The sequence below is a fragment of the Leptosomus discolor genome, chromosome 1 (assembly GCF_034619465.1).
Source record: "Leptosomus discolor isolate bLepDis1 chromosome 1, bLepDis1.hap2, whole genome shotgun sequence".
NCBI classification, from domain to species: Eukaryota; Metazoa; Chordata; class Aves; order Leptosomiformes; family Leptosomidae; genus Leptosomus; species Leptosomus discolor.
In genome coordinates this window covers 159743289-159757653 of record NC_141391.1, presented here as the reverse complement: position 1 = coordinate 159757653, position 14365 = coordinate 159743289, and positions in this window count along the sequence as shown.

Here is a 14365-nt window from a genome sequence, read left to right as displayed (position 1 = left end):
CTATTATTCTGACGACCGACTTTGCTGAGCTTTTCTGCATTTTAGATGTAAACTTGCCGTGACTGACAGAGCCCCCTTGGAGGTAGGAGGAGATGGGACTCAGTAGTTTGCTGGTTCAGAATGAGAACAAGAGATATGTGTATTTTCCCTCGACACCTTGCCCAGTGTTTACTGATTATACTAACACCAATTAATCCAGCTGGCCTGAGACTCAGTGTTCAGGCTGGGCAGTAAGCTTCTGTTGTCTGTGTTGATAAGAGAACAGACAGATAAATGAAATTATTCTTTCTGTCCATAACATCAAAGAATATTGCTGTACAGGTTCACATGGCTCATGGAGAGTTCACGTCTTTTATTTTTCACTGTTAGGGTTTATTTAAAGAACAGCAAAGACAATCCAAACAAAAAATGATGAGTTCTGTAAGGACCCACAAGGATTAACATTCGCAGAGATTCGTCAATGCAAAATATCTACCAGGTTAACCTGCCAGCTTTTGTCATGAACGCAGAGAATACAGGCACTGCCGTCTTTCTGAATACACTTCAGAGAGCAAAACAAGTGCATGTAATAAAAACAACTCTCTGAATCAGATCACCCAACACCTAAATATTTTATAATTTTTGTTGCTTTCATTTCCATTTTCATCTGTGAAATTAACAGTTTGCAAACCTTTTTTATTTCCTTAAGCTGATACAGCTTTCTTCTGTGTCGATTAGACTTGCAAATATTACAGCATTGTCTGGGGTGAAGAATAAAACAGAGGGGTAGTTGAAATGTCCTCAGCACCACTATAGTACAGAGAGAGCCTTTCCTGTAGCCTAAGGGATTTTTCTTTCCTTTGTGCTATCACAGTTTTTATTTCTATCATCTTAGCAGTGTCTCTTCCAGAAAGTATGAAAGACTACTGGCTTGTGCTAGACCACTGCATGAGTTCATTACTAAAGCAATGCTTCCGGTGTGGCACCTGGGCCTCCACAGAAATCTATTCTGCAGGATTTTTTTCCAATTTTAACCTTGAAGTGTACACCTGAGAGAAAATTCAGCAATTTGAGGGTCTAAGAATGGGATCACTATGCTTTGTTTCATTTTTAGCATGTTCATATTGTTCAAACGTTTCTGTCCACTACAACCGTCTATCTTCCAGAAAAATGCTGTTTTGAGAGGAAGAGAGTTATTGCAAGTAATCCAATGGGGCTGAAATCAGCAGTATTTATGAGGATAAGTAACTTACTTAAGCTGTAAGTTTTAGCACAAATTTCTACAATTTACAAATTTGCTACTGTTTCTGTAGGGCTCAATTTCAGGATTCCTTCTTCAGCCAGCCCATTCTCAGGTTTTCCACTTTTTCTCCCCATTCCTAATCTGCTGCACCCCTAAATCCTTGTTTATACCAGCCCTAGGTAGATGTTGGCAGGTATTTTAAAGATGGCATAGACAGTTTCCACAGTGCTGAGGTCTGGGTATAACTATTACATAGAAAAAAATATATCTCCATTCTTAGCTCCCTTAAACCAGCAAGAACTCATTTTAAAAAAATAAAAGAAAAACAAAGTACTTTGGCTGCTGGGGTAGAGGAGAGCGAGAGACTTAGGCCTTTAATAGCGTTAATGCCAAATCAAGATCAGGTTGCTTAGGACCTGACACATTACTACAAGTTGGTAGCCATGCATGAGATGACAATGGTGATGGAAGACTTCTCTGGAAGAAGACTGCTTAGGTGGCTCTGGAAGAAACAACGTCTTTAGAAGACTTGACATAGATCATGAGGCCGTAGGTTTTGTTTTTCCTGTGCATTGGAATTGCCTTTCACAAAGCCATTTCCTGATAGCGTGGTTCCTGATAGACAAGCACCAGCTAGTATAACAGGTCTATAAACACTCCCATTCTTTCCAAATTCACTACAGATCATGTTGGCATCACTTACTCTGTTTCTCCACCCTACACCAGAGGGTCCAAAACGTGAAGAAAGGTAGCACCGAAGTGACCAAATGTACATTGCAATGCCAGAATCCCTGGGGTTTCAGGTGCCCAGCTGGAAGCATTCAGGCCCAGATTCAGCCCGTGCAACTTGGCAGCTGTCTGAGACCTACGGGGGTGGAGTTGGTCCCCTTAGTTTCCTTTGATAGTCAATAGAGTGAGCGGGACTTCCGCAGAGGGCATTTATGTTCACCGAAGCCCTACATCACCCTTTGCTGTCTGACTAGCAGAAAAGGTTACAGGCTGATGGTCCCCATGCAGGTGCCTCAGGTGTACACCTGCCCAAAGTAACGTGGGAAAAATCTGGGCCAGTGAGCATCAGTCTTAGAGCTACCACCTACTCATTTAAGATTGCAGGTGTCAAAATCCCCTGGAAACTAAGCAGTAAGTGCTACAAGGCCGTATGCTCAACATTAGCTGACAAACTTGAAAACAACAGTCTATATGATGGAAAATGTGTGGGCGGATCAGCCATGGGAGGGGAGTGATTTGTGGACCCCAGAGACTGTGATACACCTTGTGACAGACAGCTTGTGCTAACAGCCAGGAAAGCACTCATTTACAGCACAAAGCTGTGGGCTTCATAATGGTGGTTAAAATATTACCCCTGGGCATTGCTGGTCAAGTTGTGCAACGTTCTTTGCACTATATTATCACTGTGCAGCTCTGCCGAGAGCAGAGGCAGTGTTTGCAATGTGTCAGCCAGCACTTTTCCAAAAGTGCAGGTAAGGAATCCATGAGAAAGAAGGGAAAAAAAAACAAACCCCAGCAACAGCCTTTCACATGCGTTTCTTCTTAAGACTCAAACCTCATTCCTGTTCTGTCACGACCAAGATGATTCTACGTTCTCCAGGGGAATATTGGGATGTCATGACCTTTAAGGTGAAACATGCATGAAACTGGGCTCATAATTTTTTTGCAGGGCTTGTGGCACTGAAGGGTTTTGCATCTTCAACTCACCACCCTGTCAGTACATTACCTGACTGGCTGGCCTTCTGCTTGAACTAATACTGGATTCCTTTGCTTCTCTCCCCAGGTTGGGGAAAGATCCTTAAGTAACGTTTCAGGAAAGAAAAAAGAAAAATACGTCTTCTTTCCTTCTGCTGCCCCATCTCCCAAGCGCCTCCCTCTCCAGGGTTAGACTGAGGCAACTTGCATTTAACACAAACCACTTAGTTTACATGTATGCTTCAGTCCGTGTGTAAGTTTTCTAGGTGACGATTTTATCGGGGAAAATACTGTTTAGATTGTGTGTGCAAAATAAATGGCTTGTAAATACTTAAAAAAAAAATGGTTAATTTTCAATTGTGCAATAAAATTGTGAAATAATCCTCTGAATTCCTTTCTAGTGTCTGACTTAACATGCTGGTTTCAGGAGCATACCAGCCGTTGTTTCTTCAGACAGAAACAAAAAAAAAGAGAGGCCATGGACTGTTTTGTTTTCATCCTTAAGCTTTTTATTACTTTTTAATTTTGCACTGTCGTTCCCTTTAATCTGGTTTATTCCTCCAACCCTGGTTCAATGAGACAGGTTAGTACAAGGCTGTTCCCACTGAAGACAGGTGAGTCATTATCTGCTCAGAGTTAATCATATATTTATCTGCTTTGCTTGACCTTGACCTTTTTCCTGCTGTTGTCTCTCTGTAATCAAAGACAAGACTTTGGCAGATGGGGGGATTTCATTCAGTTCATACTTAAGTATGGCAACAAGCAGATGGCTGCTTTACAATGAATGACACCTCACCACCAGCATGGAAGCAAATCCAGCTAACAGGTTAGTATTGCAAATGCTTTATCTGCTAGATGGAAGCGTGGATTTCCTATTATGTAGGAGTTCTTCTCTTGATAATAGAAAAAACTATGCAAAAACCAGAAGCCTTCACTTTTCTATTAATTAACCCTTGTGATAGGTTTTTCAGGTGCTCAGAGCTGCAATTGCACCTCCCATAATCTCTCCTACATCTGGTACATCCCTTAGCACTAATAAATAGAGCCACAGGACTACAGCTCTCTCCCTGCCTCTTTCCTTTCTACTTGGTGGTGTAAGGCTTCTCTGCAGAACTTCATTATCAAGAAAGGAGATGGGGGCAAGAGTGGGGAGATGAGTCAGGTGCACAATCCTTTGTGGTTTGGTTTGGTTGTGGTTTTTTTTTAACCAAAATTTAAAGTAAGGTCTACGATAGAAGTGTGACAGCACAGAACTTACATTTGTAGGGACATCATGAAGAATAGGATGTCCCTGGATGTAGGGTATGCAGCCTTTCTTAAAGATTGAACAGAATATGAACAAAAACTGGTGTAAGCAGGGAAGCTAGCTGAATTTCATGTTTTTCAGATGATTACAGAATCAAATAGATTTTGTGTGGTGCAGGAACAGGCTGGGAGTCCGACAAGAGTTAGAGAGCTTTGGATTCGTTATCAGAAACATAAATACTTGGAGAAGTATATATACATATAAATAGGTAGAAAAAGAATTCACAGCAAAGGAAGATGAAGGGCTGGAAATGTACAAGTGGGAGTTTTATAAGCTGAACTCTGCAATCATTGGAGAGAAAGAGAAAACCTGCAGGTGTAACTCCCTTAAATTCCCTGACTTTGCAGCAAGGCAAAGCTGGCTTGCACTGGGAAATGAATGATTGAGCAGGTGCAAGAAGTGAATGGCATTAACTGTGTAAATAGCAGCTGATTTTCAATAATCAGGCTCCCAGAAGGGATCCTCTGCCTCTGCCATTTCCATATTACCCACAACCCTTCCTATCCATCCACCTCTGACAAATCAGTAATAAAGAACAGAGCTTCCTTGAGGATTTATGTCGAGTATTAATGCTCCAGGACAGATGCAGTAGGGCAGATTACAATGTGTTTACCCTGGGGTCAGAAGTTAAGTTTCATCAAAAGGGGGCAAGCTGAGTTCCCAAGACTGCAGTAGTGATGGGGCATTACCCATTTCTGTACCAAATCTGCTCCAGGCTCTCTGTGTGATTCCCAGTGGTCTTTGTGTAACCACATTCACCTTCAGGCTGCTTTAGAAGAAGAATTAGTTAGTGACTGGATTGTACAGACAGATGTGGGATGTGTGTGTGTGTTTGCTGCCTTGGGGTATGTTATGCACCTCAAGAGCCAGGTGTTAGTCAGGCTGGGGATTTTGATGAGAGTTCTGCCACAGATTTAGCCATTAAAATGGCATAAAAGAGGGTTATCTATCTTCCTAGTTTGCCCTTGAGTTTGTGTCTCAGGTTTCCGTAATCCAAATCTGGCTACCATTTCTTTACTTTCCTGTCACTCAAAAGCACAGTCTACAATTTCCCTCCTTTCTTCTCCCACCAAATTATACCTCAAGAATAACAGTTGCATGATGGTAGTATGAATCACATGCCCTGTGTGATCAATGCAGCTGTGAGGTACCGATGTCTGTGGGGGAAAAGGAAAATAAAAACCTAATTCACCTATTTTGGATTTCACAGCCCAGGCACTGGGAGATTCTGAAAACTTTAGTTGTGGTAATTTTTTATTTGAACATAAATAAAAGCACAGCATATTCATAGCAAAGCCAAAAAGGGGTGGCAGTTGTACTAACCCAAATACTGCCTGTGATGAAACCTGTAGCATCAGCTGGTCACTAGATAGCCTTTGTATACGAGGAAAGAAATAGCATTTTGCTGACATTCACCCCTCAGTTTGGCTCCGGAGCTGGCAATTTCAGGTGGTAAATGGCAACAACCTCTCAGAGCTCTCATTCAGGCTTTTGCTGATACAGCATCTTCATTTATGTTGGGTTCTGATTTTGAAGGTTAATTTTGCAATTATAAGTGCTGTACACATTTTAAAACAAAAGCCAGTATTTTGAAGTGGCCACCAGGGAGAACGATGAACAACTCTAATGGGTTCAATTCATCCTCTGCTTCAGGGCATAATAACAGTTCTTAGAAGCAATTGTTCTTCTTTCCTGAACTGCATAGGCAAGTGCGAGACATCCATATACAGTTGCCTTTCCTTTATCATGCCCTTGGATTATTCTTTCACTTGAGGGCTCCCATGTATTTCTTGCTGAGAGTAGCTCTTTCCTATTGTTTCCAGGGAGCAGCCCACCTGTTACCACCCTGTTAGTCTCGATATTGTTCCTAGAGAGGGCCAAGTCCTTGTCCCTTCTTCAGGTGATTAAACTTTCTCAGTGCTGGGGGAGCACATATGCACATCCACATACCTGCTCGTTACCTGCTCAGCTTGAGCAATGTTTGCAGCAAGTGGGAAACTTTTACTTACGTTTGTGGTAAAGAAACAGGGAGATCTGTACTACTGCTACATCTTACTGAGGTGGGTTTTTTGTCATAATCCAGGGGACGTTTGTAAAGTCAGGCCTGTCCATCATGGTTACCTGGACAAACCATTAGGAAGCTTTAAGGAACAAAGCAACGTCCAGAGACTCACAGGAAAACCCCTTATTCAGATTGCAGTCTCATCATAGATGTCTGTTAATTACCCAGAAAGTTGTTTGCCTTATGTACTTGATAACACACATCAGCAAGTTTAATATCCTGTAACTAGTTCTTTGATTAATGTCATATTTCCTTAAATAGGGTACTTGCCTCCTAGCATGCATGAAACATTAGTTGCAAGGGCTTTAGGAGTTGTCTATGTTAAGGCAGTTAGGGTTTTCTAGCAGTATTTGGCAGGCTGCTCAGTGTGGCTGTATCTTGGGGGTTGGGGGTGTGTGGTGGTCTCCTGTAAGAGCCCATAGGCCCTAGTTGCAACAGGTTGTATGTCAGCTGGGTCACAAGGCACCTAGCATTTACGTGTTTGTTTTCCTTTGGCTGGGGGGGTCCTTTACACTTCAGTCTTGCCAGCAACCTTGCTGAGAAATCCTACTCAGCTCAAGGAGTTTCATTCTTTATATCAATTTGGGAGTCACCTGGATGGTCCTATGTGGATGTCTTCAGAGGCTTCTGCAAGCAAACTCGATCCTCAAAGGCTCAGCTAAAGGGAAGCAAACATGAGATGCTCCGCTAACATGTATCAGTCAACTCGTTTCCAAAATGACTTTAACAGGGGAATAAGCTCAGAAGGCTGCCACACTGCTCCATCAAATAGCAGAGACAGCTTTCAAGGACCAGAAATACCACTTCATAATGACAGCATTTATTTATTTATCTATTAAGATTTTTTTGTAAAACCCAACACTGCCCATTCTCAAGCCTTAAGTAACATTCCTCCTTGGAGCTCAGTTCTTGTTTTAGGGGCACTGTCTTCAGCCTTTCTTCACTTCTCTTTGTATTTTTCCATTATGCAGTAGCTCTTCAGGTAGTGAGGCCGTTTGCTTTCATATGGGTAGGCTGGAAGCCTGCAAACCACAGGGCACTTCAAGCGTGGGAAGAAGAACTGCCGTAGCAAATTATTCCTTGCTCTCTATGTGCTACTGCCCTCACAGAGATGATTTCTGCACAACGTCCCTCTGAGGTGCTGAAGGCTGGCAGAGAGTATGGGAAATCTCAGGTTATTTCAGCGAGGCTCAGTGGTTTCCCTTGGGTTACTCAGAAGGGGGGAAGCAAAGGCACAAATCTGTGTCACTATGTCCCCATGCACTGAACCCATTAACACAGCATCATCATGCTTTCACTTTCCAGCTTAGCAGGGGTGTTTGGTACTGTAGGTTGAAGAGGTTCATGGATCAGCACTTTCTTCTCTGACAGGGAATCACCTTGCTGTAGGAATGTCTGCCTATGCATGGTCTGGCTTAATTTTGTCCTGTTCCCCCTGCAGAGAGGATAACTTTATTCTGAGTAACAGAAACAATCCACCAGCTCTGCTCATTCCAGTTAAAAGTGAAGCATAGGACCCTAACTCTAAATGTCTCTTAAAATAATGACAGGATGTTTAATTTTCAGCTGGAGCCTGTAAAAGTCCTTCTGCTGCAGTGCTACACCTACTCCCCTCAGCTGCAACAAAATACATCAAAGGCCTTGCAGTTTATCTGCCCTTCCCAACACAGCAAGGAGCAGTCATAGCCCTTGCCCTGAGCTGGGTGCCTGCTTCCTTCAGGCCTCTGGCTGTCAGGAAAGGCAGGAACTACGAGCTGGGGCCCCATTTCAGCTCAGTGTCTTGAGTTTGGTGGTTATCTATCACACCTGAATCTTTGTGAAATGTTTATTTCATGAGAAACAGATTTAAATTGAATGGTTCATTGATTTGATTAAGAAAAGTGATTAGTATGGCAGTGAAAACTTGTTAGTCAAAGATTTTTAACCCAGCTGTTCCTGTGGAAAAAAAAAATATCAGATGGGATTGTACTGCTGATTCCAGCACTCAGTGCAGTTTGCTTTTACAAGCTGTTGCAAAGCTAAAGGCACAAGAGATAGAGCCTTTGGTTGTTGAAAAGGAAAATATTTCAGCCTGTGTCACATCTCTGCTTGACTTTGACTAGAAGAGAAAGGTACAGGGCTATATGTGTGCATGTATTGAGATGAGGTGAGAAATGTGTGACTGAATTCCTCCTTTTGGGGCAGAGCTGCCATGCCAAATTTTCTGGTTCTCTTTGATTAAGGGCAAATGAGGAAGCAGCAGTCTGCTGGCTGCCAGAATGGCAGTACTGTGGGGCCTTTGTAGGTACTTCCATTCCTGTACCTATCCTGACTGTGGAGTTCAGGAGATGGGATCAAGATGAGAAGCAAATATTGAAGCCCTACACCAAAGGCAGTAATAGTGTCCCCTAAGTACCCATCCATCCTCCATGTACATAGAGTCCTGTGAAGTAGGAAAGGGGGCTTAGCCCATTTTAGAACTGAGTTGTCTAAAGTAGGTTGAGGTTAACTGGCTTGTACATGTCAGTAACTCAAAAGAAAACAAAAACCCAAAACCCCAGCTAGCTGAAATGCCTCAGTTACACTAAAAACCATATTTGACGTGAATGAAGGGTTCCTAAATGTTATTATCTCCAGGCTGTTCTACAGGAAAAAAACAGGCTTTACCAATGGATTATTAAGTTCCTTCATCCTGGTTCCTTTCTCTTTACTGTTCAGAAGATACTAGGAAAAAAGGTAAGGAAATGGGAGGAAGGAAACTGGTAAGGAGATTGACACGCATCCTCACCAGACAGCTGGGGGTAGAAAGTCCCCGTTCCTGTGTGCCAGCTGCTGCTGAGAGGCTGGTGGAATGAAGTAGTTACTGGATTGTACTTCGCCTGGAGGCCAGAAAAAAGTGGACTAATGCAGGGGTCTTTCCTGACACTGCCCTGTTTAGCATCTTTATCAATACCTTGGAGGAGGTGACAAGATGCATGTTGATCATGTTCACAAGTGACACAAAGCTGGTGATGGCAGCTGGGCAGGTCAATACAATGGTGGGCAAGGTGGCTGTCCAGCAGGATCTAGACAGGCTGAGGGCATGGGCTGACAGGAACTTAGGAAATTCGACAAGAACAAGTGCTAAGTGCCACAGCTGGGAAGGAAGAGCCGGGTGCAGCAACCCAGGCTGGGACTGCCTCCCTAGGGGGCAGCTCTGCTGAAAAGACCCCGGGGACCCTGGTGAGCAGTGAGCTGAGTATGAACCAGCAGCAGCCCTGGCAGCAGGGATGGCCACCAGCCTCCTGAGCTATATCAACAGCAGTACAGACAACAAGGTCAAGGGAAGGGATTATCCCACTCTACACAGCATTCACAAAGCCACATCTGAAATACTGCATCTAGTTTTGGGCCCAGGCATCGATAAACTGGAGTGAGTTCAGGGGAGGCCCTCCAAACTGATTGGGGATTGGAGCTCTTGCTCTGTGAGGAGCAGATAATGAAGCTGGGCTTGCTCAGTCTGGAGAAGGGAAGGCTTCAAGGGGACCTAACCACAGCCTCCTTGTGTCTAGGAGGAGGTTATAAAGATGGAGCCAGGCTCTGCACAGTAGTGCATAGCCTCTACCAAGGCTATGCAAACTCATCGAGAATTCCTGCAACCAGCCACCTGTCACAGCCCTGGTCTGTCTGAGCACCTGCCTGAATTGCCACTCTGTTGGTATCTCAGTCCTGACACTTTCTGAGATCCCAGCAAGCCCAGGCACTCTGCTGCTCTTCCATGTGCTCTCCCTGAACACCAGCACTCCTGCCCTCATCTCTCTTAGCTGTGCTCTGCTCCTGTCACTACATAAACCAGTCTGTATTGCCATAACCTGAAGTTCATGGTCATAGGCAGGCAGTATTTTATTATCATTTAATGCATGAAAACTCTTTCAATGGTTCAAAACTTTTTGGAAAACTTTTTGGAAACAACTTGTGGGAGAGGCAATAGCCTGAAAGTATGACCCAGGACTGTAGCTCCTAGGTGGGTAAGTTAGCACCCACCTCTGCCCTGCACCTTGTTAGCCGAGACTGCAGTTTTGCTTAGCGTCTTTCTGAAGGCATCAATGATGTGAAGCTGCACAGTCCAGTGCCAAAGGCTTAACCAGGTGCACTCTAAAGTACAGAGAAATCATGCAGCACAAAACTGCTTATCATTTACCTGCCTCAGAGCTGAAAGCCGTTGGATAATAACTCAAGCCATTGTGCATAGCAAGTGATTTAGGAAAACCAATTGCATGGGCTACAAACCTGATAAGAAAAAAGAGGTGTGTCTATCAAATGGGTCAGACAGGTGCCTTACAGGTCCCGGTTTCCCCACACTATGTCCCACAGAGCTGTTTAGGGGTGTATCAGTGAAAGTAACAGCACAATCAGGACGAGGGCATCACAAACCCGCAAACGAGAAACAGCGTATTTAATTCAAAGTTTTCAGACAGTGTGGGGACACAGGCTGGCAGACAGGGCCACCCCCCCCCCCCCCTCCCCCCCGCATTGCCTTTGCGAGGGGAGCGGTGTGTGCGTGGGCTGGCATTGCCCTCTGCTGGCTGGTGCTCCGGGTGGGTGATGCTGGGCCCACGGGGTGCGGGGGGCTTTTCGGGACTTTGCCAGGTTTCTTGCCGTGCTCACCACAGCCTCTCCTTCCCTCTGTATGACACGTAGCCCAACGGTGGTTCTGCTTTCCTGCTCCTCTGGCGGCAGCTGGGCAGGGTCCAACCTCACCTTTCTGTTCCACCTCTTCTTCTCCTCTGGGTGTAGTGTTGGCCTTGTCTTCCCCTTCTCTCTCTCAGTACAAAAGTTATCGCCCCTTTGTGTAAGGGATGTCATTGCCCACTGTGCTAGCAAGCGTGTGGCAATGCTAGGTAGTGTTTTTAACAAGTTGGCTAGCGAATTTTAACCGTTGCAGTGTAAAATGTTGAATAAACAGAGCAGGATCCCTTTGGAGGGAGTCAGGAAGCTAAGAGCTTTATTTACTTTCAGTGTACTGGTTAATGACTTGCTTTCTTCTCTTGCCTGAGTTTCTGGGGCACTAGTCCCTGATGGGCACAGGCCCATTGCTTTTAGTGACATTGCACTAAAAAAGAACAAAGCTCACAGCCCCAACAGCAGTTAGTACTCTCCTCATATTGCATTACACACATTGCATTTTGCAGTCTTGCCCTTGGAGAACTGGTATCTTCCCAGGAGTATATGCATCTCTTGAAGAAGGTACAGGAGTGAAAGGAAGTGTAATGCAAATTTCAGGGATGCAGAATGGAAATGGAGAGGCTTTTTTCTTAGTTGTTCCCATCTCACAGAGCAACAACAGCCAAGCAAGTCCCAGGGGCTGAGTTTTTCTTTTGCCCTTACCTGGCATCATGTCCCTCCACCAGAAGGGCTTATGCTGCTGTCTGATGGGTTGCACAAGCTTTTTCACTGGAGCTAATAAGGTTAAGAAAGAGCACAGAGGAAAGGCTGGTTGGAAATTATTTCCTGCCATACTAGCAACTCACGGTCAGAGCCAGATGACACTACTGGCTACAGTGTTCCTTCTTCAATTTGACTTCCAAAGTCTTCCCAGTGAAATATTGTGGACACCTCTGGCTGCCAGAGCAGCCAAACACTGGGAGAAGGCAAAAAGTAGCCATGAAAACAGAGTGGGCATCACCCATCAAGTGCAACCAATAGATTTTGTTGGTACTTAGCAGTGCTCAGCTCCAAGTGGTGCTGGTGCAATAGGCATAGCAATTAGCACCAAAATAAACGCCCTTGGCGGTGGCAGCCTGCAAAACTGGGCCAAGAATCAAAAACCTAGGGGAAGAGCAGCGGATGAAAAGAAGCTGAAAAGGTCTCAAGACACTACTGGCAAAAGATTGTGAAGGGTGCTCAACAGGGAAAGAACCACTGTAGGTGAAGGTACTTGCTGTCTGGGGCTGAGAACCTAGATCTAATCCAGGTGGAGCCCACTGACAGATGAGCTGTATCAGCACAGTTCAGGAACAGAGCTGGACAGATATGAGGACAAAGTCACTGTTAAGTACCTCACGCTCAGAGAGTTAAGAAGCATTGATGTGAGACACAGATCAGTGACCTTAAATGAGCTGGGAGGAGGTGTCCCCTGCATTCTCCAGTTGTAAGGAAAATCCTGCAAAGGGAGGCAGAAACCCCTAATGTGGGCATGAAACCACCCAGCTTCCATACCTGGCACTGCAGTAGCCTCAGATAATCTACTACATCCCTCAATGTCTGTGCTTAGCTATACAGAAAATCAAGACACTCTTGCAATTACTTTACAATCTGATAACAAGTTGTCTGTTATGGTGTTGGTTGTGATTGATGGTGGTGCTCCTGTGGTGGAGCAAGCTTCCAAACTAATGTCATGGAGCAAAGCCTACATTGGGGCTTTATTTCATACAATTTTTTTTTTTTTTTTTTTTTTTTTTTTTTTTTTTGTCAGTATCTCGTATCCTGCTCCTGACAGCTGAGCAGGAGAGATAGGATCAGTTGATCTCTTTCCCCGAGTATTTGGGACATTGTCCTCTGCTGGACATAAGTTGATGATCCTTGGAGACATAACAGCAACAAAGAACATGACCCATAATCTCAAATTCCCCAAGTTAAGATGCACTGCTCTCAGCTCAGCATCTCTTTTTGATGGTCTCTGTGTAACATGGATGCCTGGAGAATCAGGTGGAAGATCCCTCTCACGACTAACGTTGAACAGGAATCAGTGGTTTGCTCAGTGTTATTTTGCACTCAAGATGTATTGGCAACAACAATGAAAATACAGATTGTAAATCACGTAGAACTTGAGAAGCTGCTGCCCTGAAACTTTACTCTGAAGGGTCAGCAGCAGAGTGACGCTAATCTAGTCTGAAAACAGCTGTTCCTCAGGGAGCAGAAAATAATGCTGTTGCTGAAATCATGAGTATAATAATGTTTTGTTTTTATCTGAAACTTTATCTTCCTGTTTCCTGCTGTGTTTTGGGTTGTTTTTCAGTTTTCATTTCAGCAAAGGCAACAGTTTCATCTGGAGGGCCACCCACTTATGGTGTGCGTTGTTGCCTGCACTCTTGTGAGTGAGAGCAATGGGGAGAAGGAGGAAAAACAAGTTATGGTTAATTATAGCCACTGTTCTGCCATTAGAGTGTCCTTGAAAATATCAGTCACCTTCCTGAGTACCTGATAGCAGTTACAACAGGTTTAACAACCCAAACAAGGTGAAAGTCTATATCAGGTACAGAGAAATCTCTGAGGACACATTGGAAACACTTGAAGGAGGGTAGGTAATATGTCAGACTGATGTTATGGTTGGGGATAAGGCTAACCAAGAGACATTCTTGATAAAGGAACCAAGGACTGAACAGCTGTTCTCCTGGGAGCGTGGGCCTGCTTTCTCTCTAGTGACTGGTAACTTGGGAAGCCCAGTCTGGAGCATGGAGATGGCCAAATGAACTGCAGAACTTGTATGCTTATGCCCCAAGGTACACAGAACATAATACTTCATCCACTTCCCTTATACTCAGACCAGAGGATAAAAGTTCTTCTGAGAGTTGTACCTATTAGGGGATGGCAGTCCCATACCTGTCACCTTGGGAGAATTCCACACCAGGATGAGGAGGACATTTCTGGGTGAGGTACCCAGGGCAGTTCGTGCTGCTGCTGCTTTTGGTGGAAGTAAAGAGAGAAGACCATGTTTTGTCAGTGAAGTCCTTTGAGAACAACTAGCCTGAAGCCTCTTTTTTGTGTAAATAAGGAAGCACTTAGGAAGGAAGAGGGTTCAGGATGTGTTTGTGTCAAGATGCAAGGTCACTGTTTATGGACTGGGCAAATTCCAGGGAAGACTTTGCTGGGCCTTGTCTCAGTTTCCTCTCTTTGAAAAAGAAAAGGGGATCAGGCTTGGTTTCTCTGCCTATCAGCCTCTTTTAACGTGCATTGTGGCACAGGGACAACACGCCTTTTCGGATCAGGGTGTCCCAAGCTCTTGATACGGCTTATGTCTAGGGTGATTGAGTTATCTGCAGACACCATAAAACTGCAGGTATTTTAAGCAGGGATTGCAACCTGTTTTAAACAGGTTATTGTGGTAATGCTC